This window comes from Pistacia vera, unplaced genomic scaffold, assembly GCF_008641045.1.
Source record: "Pistacia vera cultivar Batoury unplaced genomic scaffold, PisVer_v2 Contig163, whole genome shotgun sequence".
Classification (NCBI taxonomy): Eukaryota; Viridiplantae; Streptophyta; class Magnoliopsida; order Sapindales; family Anacardiaceae; genus Pistacia; species Pistacia vera.
In genome coordinates this window covers 88,892-108,926 of record NW_022195716.1, presented here as the reverse complement: position 1 = coordinate 108,926, position 20,035 = coordinate 88,892, and the positions used below count along the sequence as shown (strand labels likewise).

The window sequence follows — 20,035 nt, the reverse complement described above, 5'->3', positions numbered from 1 at the left end:
CTAATTTTGTTACATTAGTAATATGATCCTTATTTGAGTGTATAGTGTTGGGCAAATATGCTCTTTCGTGCAGACTCATTAACTACCAATCTAGGTCAATTTACCAAGCATAGCTGAAATTCTGAAGTGCTAAATGAACGAAATAGAGACAACAATGGGAACAAAATAATAGTAAAACAAATCACAGACAATAAACAAAGAGAAAATAAGACGCATGATTTACCCTAGTTCACCCAATATGGGCTAAGTCCAGTTGAGTTAATATTATTGCAATACTTCCTCACCTCTCTCGTTTACAATGAATGAATTGTCCTATGATTGCTATCACTCTCATAATAAGAGAAAAATATGTTTATATACTAGGTTTAAAGTGACAAAACCTAGTTTTACAAGGATTGTTATTCCTAAGCCCAAACCCAATAAAGAATTAATAACTTAAAGAAATCATACAAAGGTTATANCAATATTGGTTGAGGCTAAATCAGCCACCTCAGAGAATGAATTAGACAATTGATCAAACCGTTCTCCTTCAGCAGTCGTGCTCCAGCTATTATAACCAACTCTAATCTTCGTGTGGCATCTATATACATTTTTCCTCCACCTTCTTAAAATGAACTTTTCAGGTATATGATAAATCTCTTTATGAAGCAATACCGTCATTGCATGTCGACAAATAATCCCTCTAAACTCAAACAATCGACAGTTGCAACGAATATCACAACCACGGTCATCATAGCAAACCACAAAAGGCACACTACGACATGCCTCCCCAACCACGACAACTTCCTTTACAATATATTCTATTTTAGATTTAGTGGTCCGGAAAGAAGATATCTCACAATGCAACTTAGCAGTAAGCTCTTGCTGAAACTCTTTGAATTTTGCAGTCGTGTATGCCTCCTGAAATTGTTTCTCCATTGGATAACCGGTTATGCAAGGAATCCATGATTTCCATGATCTAAAATCAGCCTCCTTTTTTTTTTTCTACTTTATCACACAGTGCATTCTCATACTGTTCTACAAACTGTTTCAAAGTGGTTTTAGAATTTACGTACCTATCAAAGAATGCATGCATACTTTCACTCCGTTGAGTGGTGGACATACCCGCCCAAAAGGTGTCTTTTACAAACGATGGCACCCAACGTTGTCTTTCATTATACAGTCCAAGTAACCACTCATGGTTGTGAAGGTTGTATTTATCAATGAATCCAGTCCAACGTTGTTCGAACTTCTCAATTTCAATGAATCATACACAGCATTTTGCAAAGCAAACTCAATACATTCATATTCGCTGTAACCCCTTAACTTTTCTGGCAATTTCTTCATTATATGCCACAAACACCATCTATGCCGTGTACCGGGAAACACAATCTCGATTGCATTTTGCATCGCCTTGTCTTGATCAATGATTATTGCATTTGGAGCACAATTCCACATACATGCAAGCCAAGATTCAAAAAGCCAAACAAAAGTCTCAGTGTCCTCATAGGAGATTAACCCACAACCTAAGAGTGTTGAATGTCCATGATGGTCAACACCAACAAACGCCGCAAATGGCATATCATACTTGTTGGTCAAGTATGTAGTGTCAAATGTGACAACGCCGCCAAATTCCTTAAATGCAACCCTACTTCTTACATCCACCTATATAACATTCTGTAATCGACATTCCTCATCTAAATCCATCATGTAAAAGAAATTTACATTTTCTTTTTGCATCTTCAAAAAATATTTTTGGATTGCATAAGCATCCCCGACACCAAGTCGCATCCTCCTAACTTTTTCAATATAGTTTCTACAATCTTTTTGCAAGAAAGGCAAATTCTCAGGACCGCCTACTTCAACTAACATGGAATTGAAATTTTTATTCGGCCTAATCGCGACCCTATCATTTACTTCAAGTCTCTTTTTCACGTATGGTTGTATACCATGATTGCTCCTAAAATATCTAGTTTTCATTGGACTACTGAGCTCATGGTTATGATTCAACCCCACTGAACATATTTGCCATTTTCCGTTACCACGTACGGCTGCACCAACCCGAGCCTTACAATCTGTCTGTCACTGGGTATAATTTAAAAGCGTTTCGGGTGTTACTACTCGACTTCCCAGTACAAGAACAAGCTAGTGTTACATTTGTCACCTCTCCATCATCTACTTTCCTTGAGGATCTTATAATAACTTCAAACCCCATTCTATTCCCATAACTTCTGTAGTATTGGAGAAGATTATCAAGTGAATCAAAGACCATCCCGGGCTTCAACTCCCATTCCTCCTCTGCACTTCCTCTATCTTTAACTTCTTCAAATTGATTATCCTGATTCATTTATATTATAATACCTAGAATTAGAATATTGCAAGATAATAAACATGATAGAAACAAAACCATCCAAATTTTTGTTTAAACTACATTAACTTGTGCGTATACAAAAATTTATCTTTATCATACAAGCATGGGTACTCATTGATACATAATAATAACTTCGTTTCATTACAATACTTACCCTTTCAATCTTAGAAACCGAAGCCTTTAACTGTTCATTTATTTCCTCCATTGTCTGCTCCTACATGTTATCAGCCTTTGTTTCTGCTCCTCTGCAAAACCCGTAACAACTTAAATGCATTTTGAATGCAATGAACTAAACTAAACTTGTGTATTAATAATTAAGAAAAAACAATTAATAATTACAATTAAATCAAGAAGATAATCTATTACATTTATGAAAACAAGAAGGAACATCCCTTATGAAATAAGGGGCAAAAAGACAAGTGCCTTTACATTATTGATCTCGAAATGTCTGTCCGAAGGGCGCTACTTAAATCTGTTTGGAAAAGTCCTTAAAAATTGCCAACCTTTTTCCAACCAGAACCCTGAAACAAAAAATGGTTATAACAACTGATCATATTTCTGAATTCAAGAACTTCATATACGTACCTAACTAGAAAATGATTCAGATATACATGCTTCCGAACATATAACAAAAAGATAAGCAAAGGGGACATAAATAACAAGAATTAAAGTCCCATTTATACACACTTCCATTACAATCGAGATCATGCACTTCAACAGCAAAAAGCACCTGAAATCAGCCATTGAAGTCGGTCAAATGAGCTCTGATACTATGTAAACTAAATGCAGAATTTTGTTAAAATAAACTGTTCACATAATTAAGTTGTAAATTGACTGAAGTCAACATATGTATATTTACCTTGGTCCTTTCCTTATGGAATACCAAAGTAAAACCCATATGCAGCTCTAAGTCTTTCAATTCAAGGTGTATATTCGATTAGCTACTTTGAAGATTTAGGAACAAGTATCTACTCATTTCTTACTTCATTCTTATACCCATCTAACACAGCACTTGAAATGGCCACAACTATTATGAGAAGGAAAAAAGATTTCAACAATGCATTGTTCAAATTTTGAAGATCCACGAATTATGTGACATTTTGATGAGCAGCCATTTGCAGCAGCAGAAACAAGAATAAATTATGAATATTAAGCTTTGCAAGCTCCACGACACCTTATATAAAACATCTCAAACCTTCTTTTTTTCACCTTTTCTTTCCCAAATTGTGTAGTTCCTTTCACTGTTTTACATTTGCACAAAATTTCCTCAATTTATTGGATTTACAAAGCTCCTTTTTACTAAAATATTGTTTATCATAAAATTTATACAAACTTATACATGGTTCTCAACTCAAAAGCACCAAGCAAGTGTTGTGCTCCACTTCTCCCGACAGTAGCAAGTAAGTAAGAGAGACCATTGAGTGAGTAAGCTCTTACCACTCAAAAGGAACTCTCACTGGTCAACGACAGAGACAAATGCAACAGCGACAATGGATGTTGCAGCTGGCAGTTCAAATGCTCAAATTCGGGATGGGTAATTTGGGTTTTGAGTATGATTTAGTTTGGGAGAAGATTTAGGTTATTAAGATTGGGATTTGGGAGAGAAGATTTTCAGTTATTAAGAATGAGATTACGGAGGGAAAGATTAGGGAGGCAAAGTTTTTGGAGGCAAAAATTTGTTCTATAAACCCAACTGCACAAAATTTTTTCACAAACTTCTTTTTTTAATTATCTGACGTGGCAGATGAATTGGCATCTCCACGTCAGATGCCAAGTCATGTTATAGACTGGTTAGTAAAAACCAGTAGTATGCATAGTGTTTTTGGGGAAAAAGATAAAAAAACATGAATTTTTGAAGAGGGTAATGCAAGGACCGCCAACCCCATCTCTAAACTAAGTTGATTTCCTCATTTAATTTCCTTGGCTTGCATCACTATTGCATATATCTATTGGAAGGAACTTGAATTATTCCATCTTTTAAATGATTATGGATTTAGTTGAAGTCAGAAAGCAGGCAGGCAAATATGGCATTTGTACTTATCATGTCTTTCTTTATAGTTTGGTTCCCTTGTCACATTGTACTATGTATTTCGTAGAGATACGATTAATATTTTATTCACTGATCTTATTTCAACATTCAATGAGTTCAATTATGCATGTTGCTAACTATTATTGCTATATGTTTAAAAATTCTAATATGAATTATAGGAGAAGAAAATTTTTGTTTTTTTGTGTTTTTTAAATTTACGCTTTCCTCTTTTTATGATTGCCAAAACCAGGCATAGAATGTGCTTTTCGTAATTAAGAGGGTAATGAATATGCTTTAGTCCATATTGATGAGTTTAAAGAAGAAGAATCCTGATGAATGCTCTCCCATGACACTTAAATTATAGGGTTTCCTTTCTTGCATTGTGAGATCGAATATGTTTTCTGAAACTAAGCTTTTAGTTATTGGCTGCAAAATTTTCAAAGTGAATGAACGGAGAATCAAGTGCATCTTTTGGTTATTCTAGGTAGATGATTTATCCAAATGGATGGCTGCCCTCACCTTCACTCTTGGAGCTATTGCCGATTCATCATCTTGATCTTGTGTGCACCCACAATCACACGTGGATGCCCCTGTGTTGGTGCTTGGCCGCACATCGAAAGACGAATCAAGTTTGCTCTAATACCACTTGTCACGGGCTGGGAGTTTTACACCCAAAAGACTAACCTATCAAGTGGAGGAACTCTCCCTATTTATAAGCTCAGGACCTCCCCAATACGCTTTCGATGTTGGATTGGTTAAACTTGGCAAGTCGATTTACTAAGGAGAGTTTTATCCAAGCCCACAAAAGACCACTGTCTAACCAAATTCTTATCAAAGGCCCACTATCCAGCCCAAATTCTATCAATTTAAGAGTAGGTTCCTATCAATAATCAATCATGATATTTATTTAGGTTAAGTCATATACGTAACAATAAATTCCATGTTCAAAAAAAATTTATTAATTTTCGCCAAAAGCTAGTGCCCTTATTTGCGAATTTTATTGCATAGTTAGGGAAAAAAAAAAAAAAAAAGGAAACTCATTATTCATTATATATGTTTTACAAAAAATAAAAAAAAAATAAAAAATATTAAAAGGAGTTAATGGACATGATAGAATATAATATAACTATCATTGTTAAAATGCAAACTAAATTAAAGCAAAATTATATAACTGAAATAGAGAAGAAATGAATATAACCATCTATTTAAAGAAACTTGATATTATGGATAACAACTTAACATAGGGTAATACTACACTGACAAATAAATCTGACAAACCCAACGTGACACCGAGTTAGCATTACCACGTCAACTGATGACTTTGACTAAACATGAACGGCTATGTCTTAGAGAGGAAAGATCATTCATTCATAATGAGCGACTGTTCCATTCATAAAGAACGATCATTCCCATAGGAATGGTTGCTCCTTGTGAATGGAACAACCATTCCTTATGGAATAGTCTTTCCTTCTTATGGAACAACCATTTCATAAGAAGGAATGGTTGTTCCATCTTATAGAACAACCATTCCTTATGGGAACGATCGTTCCTTCACATTCATCCCTAAGAATAGTCGTTCCTTTATAAAGAATGACCAAAGAAATGATCGTTCATCCCTACGAACAACCATTCCTTTATACCTTCACACCCGTTCCATAAGGGAAGGAACGGTCGTTATCGTTCCTTTTATAAACGACTATTTTTTGGGTCTAGTCCAAATCATTTTGCATTTGGTGGAAGCTATCAGCTATCAACTCAGCTACCACGCCGGGTTTGTAACAGAAAGTTTGTGAGATACGTTTGTTAGTCTATCTTTATTCCTTAAGACAAAGTAATTATGAATATTTACGTTATGAAGTTTCAGTTAAAAAAATCACATCCATCAACCTCTACTTGCACGTAATGACAATTTTACAATTTTACAGATAAAATCTTATTCCTCATCTCCTGCTTTTACATGAGCATCATCATAAAAATTATAGACAACGCATCCATCAACCTTTACTTACGTGTAATGACATCGTGCTTGAACCAATTCTTCAGAATGATCGTCCTCCTTTGATTTCTTTGAAACAAATTTCCGCTTTCCCTTCTTTTCTTCATAGCGCTTCATCCACCGTTGTTTGGCCTCCTTATCCGGAATCAGATCTCCAATAAAACGAGGTTCAAGCTCCTCGTCATCGTCACTTCTCTTTTCCTCACGAACTGCCAATTTCTTTCTAGAGCCGATCGCTTTTTCTCAAACTCTTCCTCTCTTTTCTCTCACCAAAGGCCATTGTTGCATCCTCATAACGCAGCCATTGAATCCTTCTGATGCGACTATTGAATCTTGCTCATGTCACTATTGCATCCTCTTAATGTCGCTGTTAAATCCTCCTAATGCAGTTGTTGAATCCTCCTCACGCTGCCATTGAATCCTCCTCAAGTTGCCATGCCTAGCAAGCGAAAGTCCATGCTCTCCAATGCCGCCACACCTGTGAAGAAGCTGAAGCAGTCGATGCAAGAGCCAAAGTTGGAGCACAAAACTCACATTGACGACGAAGATGTTGATGTGAGTTTGAAAAGTTTGGGTTCGGTTATTGAGGTGAAGAAAAACTAGGTGAGTTCAACAAACAATCACATCCAAAGGGTAATGAGGTGATCTCACTGCACAAAATGATACTTCCAAATCTAAAATCTTTCTCAAGTCTTTTAAGTATCTTTTCAGTTTCTCATACTCATCATTCCTTTCCCTTTGTTTTTCCAAAGTCAATCCTAAATAACTGTTGCATTGAATTCTATTTTATCTCTGTCGAAATCCAATAACAAAGACAAAAATTGTATTCATCATTCTACATACTCTAGCGAACCACATTCAAAGTAGGCTAGTGACTACCTGTTGTAGTTGCGCTTCGACGGCTCCAAAAACTCCTTCCCTTGTTAAGAATTAAAAATAAATAAATAAATAAATACACATACATCCTTAAAAAAATGGCACATCCTTCTCATCCTTGAACAAGTTCCACCTAATATTGGCATTACCGTTTGTGTTTGTGGAGCTTGGATGGGGCCTTGGGTTTACGTGTTTAAAGGTAATGAGGTTTGAGACATTTTTCTCTTACCATCTGATGTCAAAAGCTAGTGGTCACCACGTCAGGTTCTGCAGCTAGTTGCCAACGTTTTAGGTAATGGTTAATTCATTATATATCCTCATCCGCTTTGGGTAACGGTTAATTCATTTTATCATTATTGTGTTAAGTTAAACCATACTGCTACTGCTTTTCGAAATAACAAAGCCTTTTATATGTTTTCCATAATTGTTTTATTCTAGGTGCTGGCTTTTTTTTAACTTGCCCGGTTTTTCTTCACCTCGATAACCGAATCTAAACTTTTCGAACTCACGTCGACATCTCTATTGTCAATGCGAGTTTCGTGTTCCAACTTTGGCTCCTACGCCAACCACTTCAACTTCTTTGTCAACGTGGAGACAGCCAAGGGCGTGGACTTCTGCTTGCTAGACATGGCGGCTTGAGAAGGATTTAACAGCAATGTGAGGAGGATTCAACGATTACATTAAGAGGATTTAACGGCGGCGTTAATAGGATGTAATGGTGGCGTGAACAAGATTCAATGTTCGCGTTAGGAGGATTTAATGGCAGCATGAGGAAAATGCAACAGCAACGTTTGGTGAGAGAAAAGAGTGGAAGAGAAAAAGAGAGAGACTTTGAGAAAAAAGGTTCGGTTTTTGAAAGAAATTAACGGTTCATGAGGAAAAGAGAAGAGACGATGACAAGAAACATGAACCTCATTTTATTGGAGATCTGGTTTTAGATAAAAAGGCCAAACAACGGTGGCCGAAACGCTACGAAGAAAAGAAGGGAAAGCGGAAATTTGTTTTAAAGAATTTAAAGAAGGCTGATGACTTTGAAGAATTTATTCAAGTACGATGTCATTACAAGTAAGCAGAGATTGATAGATGCGTTATCCATGATCTTTATGATGATGCTCATGTAAAAGCAGGAGATTGAGAAGAAGATTTTATTTGTAAAATTGTAAAATTGTCATTACACGCAAGCAGAGGTTAATGGATGTGATTTTTTTAAAAGAAACTGCATAACTTAAATGTTCACAACCACTTTATATTAAGATGTTAGCCATAATATCAACTTTCTTTCTCATCAATAAAATCCAAAAATTATCATGGATGTGTAATATGTAAGCTTCAAATCTTCATCGCTTACTAATTTCTATTGTACTAATTGTTTTAAGGGATCCAATACTTAAAAATGTTCTTAGTTTTTTGAAATGAAAGGCATTGCTAATCTTTGAGATTTATTGTTTTGACTAAGGCCTCAAATAGATGGTTATATTCATCTCTTCTCTATTTCAGTTATATAGTTCTTTAATTTAGTTTACATTTTAACAATGGTCGTTATGTTATATTCTTATCAAAGGAAAAGGGAAAAAAAAAAAAAAAAAAAAAACAAACGTAAACTAAATTCTTATCAGAGGAAAAAACCATACCCTAAAATACCTCAATTCATTGATTCCCGTCAAAAACTCAAATCCATAATTGAAAATCTAGCCTTAACCCCCATTTCTAATTGACCCAAATGACCTATATTCCTTACACAACACTGTCATTGTTCTTAGAACCTCACATAGCCAACAACAGCCCCAGGAATAGTACTTTTAGGCATCACTTAAATCCCATCTATTACACTTTATTACTTGTCTATAATCCATTCAGTATACATATTTACCATAATCACACGCTTTTAATCAATTCACTTAAAACGATTCCTCTACTGGCAGGGGGTTTTCCTAACAATTATGACATCAGTACTCTTTAGAATGAGTTGCCTGAAGCGGCAAATAAAAGATAGCTACACAAACTTTCAAACAAATATGAGAATATACACATCATGAAGACAACATAACAACCGTGAACTTTTACCCAAAAAAAAAAAAAAAGAAGTTAAAGTTTCAAACAGAATTCTAACAAAGAATTGTGATATATATTAGTTCTAGGTCATTATAAATGAGATAATTTTAAGGCAATGTGGAGGTCTATAAATTCCTAAAGTGGCTTTTACATTTAAATCATGGCTTCAATATAAACTTCCGTGTGGGCATCCACCATGTAAACCTCCAAGTAAAGCTTTAAAGTTACATTTTCTTTGAAGTTATTACTACTCACAACAGAAGGCAAACCCAATCCACAATATTCATAGAATCTTAATTAGTAATTACTTGCGTCGATGTTGTTAGAGAGCACTTTCCCTAAAATTATATTAAAACCATCCTCACCAAATATCTTCAATTTTAACAAATCCTCACAAGAAACATATCTCTAGATTTAAAATCTAGAATCTATAAGTTTAACTTCATTAACCTCCCTTGAAATTTCTCTCTAACATAGAAGGAAAACCACTGAAATATCTGAAGTAAACTTCCTCAAGGGAGACTTTAGACATAAAAAAGTAAACCAATAGAAACCTCTTCATTGTCAATGAAATTATCCCAATTCCATAATCAAATTACCCTAACGCAACACTTCCTATGAAATCAACATACTTCAATCAACAATAAATTATTAAAACAAACAATTTAACACATAAAAATAAGAAATTTACTGAGGTCCAAGTTTGGTTATCAACCAAACTGAATTTCAATTTCACAACTAACCTCTGGGCTAGACCGCGATTGTTTCTGCGTCAAGTCAAGCTTCCCTTTCTCTAACGTAACCGCACACCGTACTGTCCGCCCTTCATAACCGGACCTAATCCAACATTCGAACTTGACGCCAAAGCACTCGGCGCAGTATAACACCGCTCCAAGCCAGCCACAGAACTCTCTCACCCATCAACAACCGACGCCGAACACGTCACGTTTATATTCCTCCTCCGAAGCTTGACGAACGTCGGCTGGCTCCCCGGTTGACTCGGACTGAGCTGAGGAGTCGGCAGACTCGGCAGCGTAAACGACGAGAAGGTTTTGGCGCTGGTAGGGAACATTATGTGAGACGTGATTCGGTGTTCGGATACCGAGAAAATTTACGATTCTCGCGAGCTAATTTTCACGCAAAATTATGTGGAGAGGGAAAATATTAAACCTTTTCTGGAAAGGAAGAGAACTAAGAGAGAGATGAAGAAAAGAGAGAGAACGAAGGGTTTTGATAATTTGATGCAGAGTTAGATGAGTAAACGACAAGTCGACAACATACCAATTGAATAGAGTGTGGTTTTGAGAGTGAGTCGACTCGGTGAGTTTGCAGGGTGACTCAGCCGGCCTCGTTTTTGTCGCTGACTTGTGGTATATAAACTCGGGGAGCAAATAGCCGATTTCTCAACGACTGCTCGTTTTGTGCAGCGATCGGCCGCTTAAATATGGTGTGAATTTACCGTAATATCCCGGATATTTGCTAATTAAATTGATTAAATATCAAAGGAGTTATCATTACACTTAATAAATTATAATTTTTAACAATATTAAATATATAGATACCAAGGAAATATTAAATCTAGAATTACCATTTTTTTGGGATGGATTTTTTTATTTAATTTTATCTTTTAATTAACTATAAAAAACTATATTATTTTTTTATGGAGAGAAAGATTATTGCTATTTCTTAAAAGTTTCAAGAACTCTACTTATTTTATGAATAACAATTAAATTAAATGACGATTTTGACCCATGATTCTTTAACATAAATCTTATTATTATTATTTTTTTAATTAAAACAAATCTTCATAATTTCTTTTATTAGATTAGATATCTTCGTTGATGGCACTTCTATCTTTCCTTGTGCAATAGCCCAAATGGAGATTAAAGAAATTTTGGTGCGCTAGGATCTATTTAAAAAAATTTCATCAAATATTTCTTTACAATTTAATATATATAAAAATAAATACAAAAATAGGATTTCATGTTTCAAAATCTAAAAATGGATGTGATAGCATATCACAAAAGCCATGGCTGTGTTTGATAAAGTGTTTAGAATAGTATTTTTGAAAAAGTTGAATTGGGTTATTACAAGAATATGATTTAAATTTGAAAATATGTTTGGTAAATTTTTGGAAAATATATTCTGTAAATATTTAGATTATTTTTCAATCCCCTACATTTATTGATTTAGCTAAACACCCCCTATAATAAAAGTTTTAAAATTAACAAAAACACCCCACCCACCTTTTAAATGTCGATAGCTGGCCACCATCGTCAGATGGTGACCAGAAGTCATCAAAATGGCACATGACTGGCTGATAGTATGCCGATCCGGCCTTTTCAGGCCAGATTCAACATGTTTTTGGTCAGAAACGGCCAGATCTACGGCCAAGATATCTAGGTGTGGCCAGATCTCGCTATCAACGGCCAGATCTTTGGTCGTAAATATGACATTTTTCCGACCAAATCTATGGTGGATCTAGGTAGAAAAGGTCAAATCAGCACATTATCGATCACATCCTGCCGGTTGTGTGCCATTCTGACAGATTCCAGCCACCTTCCAATAGTGGTGGCTAGCTGTTGGGAATATGTGGGTAAGTGGGGGTGTTTTTGTCAATTTATAAACTTTTATTGTTAGGACTGTTTAGTTAAATTAACAAACCTAAAGGTTAAAAATATCTAAATATTTTGAGTTGAATAAAAGAGGATTGGATTTTGAGAATATTGAAACAAATATATATTTTGAATATGATTGGATGGAATAATATTTTGAATAATAAAATAAACACAACCAATATTTTTATAATAAAAGACAAAAGGAAAATTCGTTATTCTTATTGTATTTAATTTATAACAACACCGAACACAACCTTCGGTCACACACATCTCTCCATTTCGATAACATAACTCACCTGCCGAGACCCGTCACAATGCTGAAACATGAGCCTTGAGATAATAATAATAATTATTATAATATCAATTATGCTGACGTTAAGATGGACTCAATGGATCAGGTCACTAAAGAAATGATTCAAAACGATCAATCAAGGCTGCCTCTGGTAGCATGTGCATTGGTAAACGCACTACCAAGAGTGAGAATCTCGGAGGATCATTTCATGCAAATGTGTTCAGTTTGCAAAGAAGAGTTTGAGGTTGAAGGGGAGGTTAGATAATTGCCATGCAAGCATTTGTATCATTATGACTTTTGAGTAGGGGTGAACGGTTTCGGGTACTTTATATTTTTCGGGAGAACCGGAATTGGAACTGCACAATATAGATTCCAAAAAAAAAAAGAATTGGAACCGCACAGTACAAGTTCTTAAATTCAAGGAACCGGAACCTAAAATGCAGGTTCCGGTTCATTTCCCGGGTACCCTGTAAAAACATCAATCATTCCCCTATTAGTTTAAAAAATGACAAAAATACCTTAAAAGTTTATAAATACACCCCTAACAAATTTTGATTAGTCATTCATTTGTGTCTAATGTAACTCATAACCTATAATCTCTACGTAACACTTGAATTCAATCAATTAGTAATGTTTATAATGTAATATAGTAATGTTGTAATTATAAAATTATAATGTAATGTTATAATTAATTAAGTGGTCATACTATAATGTATTTTTATAATTATTTAAGTAATTATTTAACAATAATATAATGTTATAATCAATTAAATTTCTAATAATTTAATTAATTACTTATGTTTAATGTTTATACTGTAATATTATAATTAATTAAATTTTTAATCATTTAATTAAGTATTGTAATATTGTTTATAATAGAATGCTATAATTAATTAAGTAATTATACTATAAATTTATAATGTAATGTTATAATTAATAAAATTCTAATAATTTAATTAAGTATTGTGTAAATTAGTAAATTACTAATGTTTATAATGTAATATCATAATCAATTAAGTAATCATTTAATTATGTAATGTTATAATTAATTATGTGATCATGCTATAATATAATGTTATAATGAATTAAGTAATTATACTATAAATTTATAATTTAATATTGTAATTAATTGAATTACTAATCATTTAATTAATGTACTAATGTTTATAATGAAATGTTATAATTGATTAAGTAATCATACTATAAATATATAAGGTAATGTTATAATTAATTAAATTTTTAATTATTTAATTAAATAATGTAGTAATATAGTAAATTATTAATGTTTATAATGTAATGTTATAAATTCATAACTAATTATATAATCATTTAACTATGTAATGCTATAATTAATTAAGTGATCATAATATAATGTAATATAATAATGTTATAATTTAATTAAGTAATTATTTAAATATAATGTAATGTTTAATTAATTAATTTTTTGATCATTTAATTAAATAATCATTTATTTATAATGTAATATTACAATTAATGTTTATAATATAATGTCATAATCAATTAAATAATCATCTAATTATGTAATGTTATAACTAATTATGTAATCATACTATAATGAATTAAGTAATCATACTATAAATCTTTAATATAATATTATAAATTTATAATTAATTTGTTTATAATAGAATGTTATAATTAATTAAGTAATCATTTAATTATAATGTAATGTTACAATTAATTACATAATCATACTATAAATTTATAATGTAATATTGTAATTAATTAAATTTCTATCATTTAATTAAGTATTGTGCTAATATAGTAATGTTTATGTAGTAAATTACTAATTACTAATATTTATAATATAATTATGTAATGTTATAATTAATTATATAATCATACTATAATATAATGTTATAGACTTATAGTGAATTAAATAATCATACTATAAATTTTTAATGCAATATTATAATTAATTAAATTTTTAATCATTCAATTAAGTTTGTGCTAATGTTTATAATAAAATGTTATAATTGATTAAGTAATTATACTATAAATTTATAATGTAATGCTATAATTAATTAAATTTCTAATTATTTAATTAAGTAATATACTAAATGTTATAACTTATAACTCAATTAATTAAGTAGTAATCAATTAATGTAATGCTATAATTAATTATACTATAAATCAATTAAGTAATATTATAAAATTATAATTAATTAAGTAATCATTTAACTATAATGTAATGTTATAATTGATTAAGTATGATATTTAACTAATAAGTAAATTTATTAATGTTTATCAATTTATCATATATAATTAACTAATTGCTAATTTACTATAGATATACTTAGAACTTGATAATTGAAGTAAATAACTAAATATATTATTATTCAATCAAATATACTATTTTATTCATGAAATAATTGTAATAACATTAAAACACTTTTAATTGAATCATAATTCCAATTATTCACTTAATTAATCAAAACTTTAATATTAATATATTATAATATATTAAAGTTTTTAATATGGTGTAATTTATATGTAATAAGTATATTTGTATATTTATTTATTTAGGTTGCTCTAAAAATTTAACTTTTTCTATTTTAAATTTTTTTATATGTAAAATAATAGAAACCCCCCGTTATTCACATTTCACAAATATTTCATATTTTCATTGCAGTCAAGGTTCCAAACAGGTTTCGAAAATCGGTTCTTTTTCCAGGTTCCGGTTCCTCCACACATAAGAACCGGAACCGGAACCGCACAGTGTCGGTTCCAATAAAATGGAACCGAAACCTATCAGGACAGTGTCGGTTCCGATTCCGGTTCCGGTTCTACCCCCAAGTTCTGGTTCTACCCGCTACCCATGCTCACCCCTACTTCTGAGCAATGTTCTAAAAACCGATCCAACCAGTGGGTCGGACCGATGACATCATAATGCTACGTCAACATGATGAATCATAGCATCAGATCTATATACTCCAAATATTTCCATTCATTTACAAAATTAACACTTAGAATAAATTATGTCATCAAAACTCATAAAGTTTCTTTCCTTTGGCTGCATTTTCTCAACATCAAACAGAAATTAAAACAAAAAACAAATAATCAAATCCATAAAATCCAAACATTCACAATCAATCACAAAAAATCAACACTCTCCAAACTCTTCATCACAAACTACATTATCAAAAAACTCATAAAAGTTTTATTTACTTCTTTTACATTTTCTCAACAATCAAACAGAAAATAAAAATAAAATGATTGCATAAGATTTATAGAAATCCAAACATACCTCACAAGTGAGTATTGAGGAACCCAAATATACCTCACAGAAGATAGATTAAAATATGATAGAAGACAAACGACTAAATCGGCTGGTCGATCAACGACTTTTTAGCACAGCGTGTTAGAGTAGGTGCATTAGAGCCAATAATTTGTCTCTTGTAAACATTATTTTAATGAATAAAGGGCATTGCTTATTTACAAGCATCTATACTATAGCTTATATCTATTGTGTATAAAGAAAATAGTATATGTCCTTAGAAAGGTTGAAACCTGTGACGAGAGAATTAAGTGTTATAATTCTTAATTGTGAGAACCCTATGAGCACATATCGTGGCCATTCTAAAACTGTCCATGGTCATAGTATAAATTTTACCTAGAACACAGATTACACAAAAAGACTATCATCGCATTAAACAACCCTATCGAAAGGTAATGACAGATCTCGCATGTCAAAGTTGTAGGCATCAACTTGGTGGAACGCATGAGTGTTTGCTTATGTAAGTCCACTAGACTAACCCATCAAAGGGCTCCATACAAGATGGTAAACCCAGTGTCTATGGAATATATATCATCTTATGGATGGTGGTGCAAGTGGTCCTTCGACTTGAGATCACCAGAGCGTCATGTGTAAATATTGATGTGATTTGACACTAGCCTAATGTCGTCTCTCTTAAAGATTACCAAAACGGTGGTGATTGGTTAAATCGAGAAGTATACTATGGATATGGTGGCTCAACAAAGGATTCATCACTCCTAGTTACAGGACATCTTATCTCGGCGAGACGTGTTGTTAAGAACTATGACCGCAAATTTGTGGCCACAGTGGAATTGAGTTGGTGCTCAATTCTGATTTTATATAGTCGTAGATTCGACAACGAAAATATAAACATATCAAGGTCAATACTTTGAAGTAGACACTATTAATTTACTTCAAACCTTGATGAAATATAAGATGATGAATGAATCTGTAATATTCTTTCTAGCTAGTAGTAGTACTTTGGAAAAATATAAGTAAAACTCACTAAACATATTATAGAAAATATACATATAAGTATGAAATAGAGGGCCCACAACTAATTTTTCTTTATATACATCAAGTAATAAGTCACAAAAATAACTCAAAAATATAGTCAGACAATGTTGCCTTTCTCCTCTGCTACTTGACGTTCCATCTGACCGCATCTCATCTACTACCTGCAAAAACAATGAAATCAACGGAGTGAGCACTAATTGCTCAGTAAGTAAACCCACANAGTTTATGTTGTATTTTCTTTTAATTTTAGTGTTTTTAAATTATTGTTAATTTTTATTTTGAGTTATTGTAGTTTAATATTTGCATTGAATAAAGTTCTATTTTTAATTTTTCATCATTTTTAAATTATATCATTATTATAAATTTATTATTATAAATAATAATAAAATTAAATTAAATACAAATACTCAAATTTGGTGTGATTTTTGGTGTATAATTTAATACTCAAATTAACTTAACAAAATTAAAAAAAAAAACCAAAAGTAACAAAAAATATATATAAATGGTGCTACAGTGTTGCGCCATTTTGGCGTAGTACTACAATGCCGCGCCAAATTTGGCGCGGCACTGTAGCACTGCGCCAAAATGGCGCAGTGTTTGGCGTGTTTGGCGCCAAATTCACCTCCTGTTGTACTTGTTGACCACTGATTGAAGTCAGCTGTGTTAGAGTAGGTGCCCTAGAGCCAATTAATTATTGTAGAATTGACTCTTTGTAATAATGTTCATTAATCAATAAAAGGCATTTTATTTTATATCGTGTAAATCATTATTTTTGCAATATGTGTTGAATTATATGTCCTTGGAATGGTAGAACTGTGACGAGGGTATGAAGTGTTTCAAATCTTGATAGTAAGAACCCTATGAGCACATATGGTGGCCATTCTAGAAACGTCCGTAGCCCTAGTACTATTCTGAAGTAAGGGCACAGATAATACGGTAAAGCTATCATAGTGTTGAACAACCCTGTCGAAAGGTAGTGACTGATCTCACTTGTCAAGGTTGTTTGGTGACAACCTAGTGCAACACATGGGTGCTTGCTATAGGCGATGACACTGTAGCAAGTTCACTGGACTGACCCACCAGAGGATTCCATATGGATGGTAACTCTAGTGTCTATGGAACAAATCCTCTAACGAATGGTGATGCATGTGATCCTTAGACTTGAGATCACTGGAGTGCCTTGTGCATCGATTGGTGTAGTTTGACACTAGCCTAATTCAGTTCTTTTCAGAGTTGTCTATACGGTGGTGATTGACAAAAAAATGGCTAATATCTCATGGCAAAAAGTATTGGTACGTATAATTGTTATTATCAATAGCAATTAATTTTCAGTTATAATATTGTTTTACCTTTTGAATATTAATGCTTACTTCTGAATTAATTTTGTGGAGGACTCATTCAATCGGAAAGCATTGAATGTGGGTTTTATATAATTAAATACATGAGAGATATTATTGAGAATGGGTTGACTTTATTGAAAAACAATATAAGGTTTTATTTTATTTTATTTTTTTTTTTTTTTTTCCGTTTTGAATAATAAGATATAGTTGATATTTATTGATTAGTCTTATTGTGTTTATTTTTATAGTTTATGGAGAAAAAAATATACAAAGATGTGAAGGTTGGGGAAGTTAGAGGAAAATGGGTGATGTAAGTATCAAACTTTTTTTAGTTATTGTTGTTTCAATTAGGTCAGAGGCCAATGAAGATAAAAACTATATATCAAACTTTTCATTATTGAATTGATTACTTTTTATTGTTGTTTATGCAATATTGTAAAATTTATATTATTGTTTAATTTTGTTTAATCAGAGCAACAGTAATGTATGTATCATTCAATCTAGGGGTGAGCACGGGTAGCGGGTAGAACCGGAACTAGAACCGGAATCGGAACCTATCCGGAACTGGTATTGTGCGGGTAGGTTTCGATTCCAATTTTTTGGAACCGATACTGTGTGGCTCCAGTTCTTGTATGTGGAGGAAGCAGAACTGGAACCGGAACTGGAACCGGAATTGGTAAAAAGGGTACCCTGTTTGGAACCTGTAAGGGGTACCTGGTTTGGAACCGATTTTTGGAACCTGCTTGGAACCTGTTTGGAACCTATTTTATAACCTGTTTTGAAACCTATTTTGGAACCTGGACTATAATGAAATATTTCTGAAATGTGAATAATGGAGGGTTTCTATTATTTTACATATAAAAAAATTTAAAATAGAAAAAGTTAAATTTTTAGAATAATCTAATTAAATAAATATACGAATACAATTATACTTATTACATATAAATTATACCATATTAAAAGCTTTAATATATTATAATACATTAATATTAAAGTTTTAATTAATTAAGTGAATAATTGGAATTATGATCCAATTAAAAGTGTTTTACATTTTTAATGTTATTAAAAGAATTATTTTTGAATAAAATAGTATATTTGATTGAGTAATAATATATTTAGTTATTTACTTCAATTATCAAGTTCTAAGTATATCTATAATAAATTAGTAATTAATTAATTATATATGATAAATTGATAAACATTAATAAATTTAATTACTAGTTAAATATCATACTTAATCAATTATAACATTACATTATAGTTAAATGATTACTTAATTAATTATAATTTTATAACATTACTTAATTGATTTATAGTATAATTAATTATAGGATTCATTAATGGATTAATACTTAATTAATTGACTTATAAGTTATAACATTTAGTATATTTTAATTAAATTTAGAAATTTAATTAATTATAGCATTACATTATGATTTATAGTATAATTACTAGTCAATTATAACATTTTATTATAAACATTAATACAAACTTAATTAAATGATTAAAAATTTAATTATTATAATATTACATTAAAAATTTATAGTATGTTACTTAATAGTTAATCACTATAACATTACATTATAGTATGATTATATAATTAATTATAACATTACATATTAAATGATTACTTAATTGATTATGACATTAATTATAAATATTACTAATTACTAATTTACCATATAAACATTAGCATAATACTTAATTAAATGATTAGAAATTTATTAATTACAACATTACATTATAAAATATAGTACGATAGTAATTAATTGTAACATTACATTATAATTAAATGATTACTTAATTAATTATAATATTCTTATAAACAAATTAATTAATATTATATTAAAGACCATAGTATGATTATTAATTCATTGTAACATTTCACTATTTCATTATATGATTAGTTGTTACATAATTAATTATAATATACTTAATTAGAGTATTTAATTGATTATAACATTATATTATAAACATTAATTTTAACATTATTACATTACAAATATTATGATCACTAATTAATTATAGTATTACATAGTTAAATGTTACTTAATTAGTTATAAATTTATAACATCACATTAAAACATTAATTTACAATTATTTTATTACATTACTTAATTAAATAATTAAAATTTTAATTATTATAATAAAATTAAAGATCTATAATCTGATTACTTAATTCACTATAACA

At 31.2% G+C, this 20,035-nt stretch overlaps 1 long non-coding RNA gene across 1 annotated transcript; it reads right to left on the bottom strand.

Moving 5' to 3' along the window:
* Window positions 1-478: 478 nt before the first annotated feature.
* On the bottom strand, window positions 479-10,668 carry LOC116125371. Its single transcript, XR_004127320.1, has 4 exons — window positions 10,047-10,668; window positions 2,780-2,871; window positions 2,505-2,595; window positions 479-2,317 (listed from the first exon to the last, which is right to left on the bottom strand). It is a non-coding gene; the product is annotated as an uncharacterized LOC116125371 (long non-coding RNA).
* Between the last annotated feature and the right edge of the window lie 9,367 nt (window positions 10,669-20,035).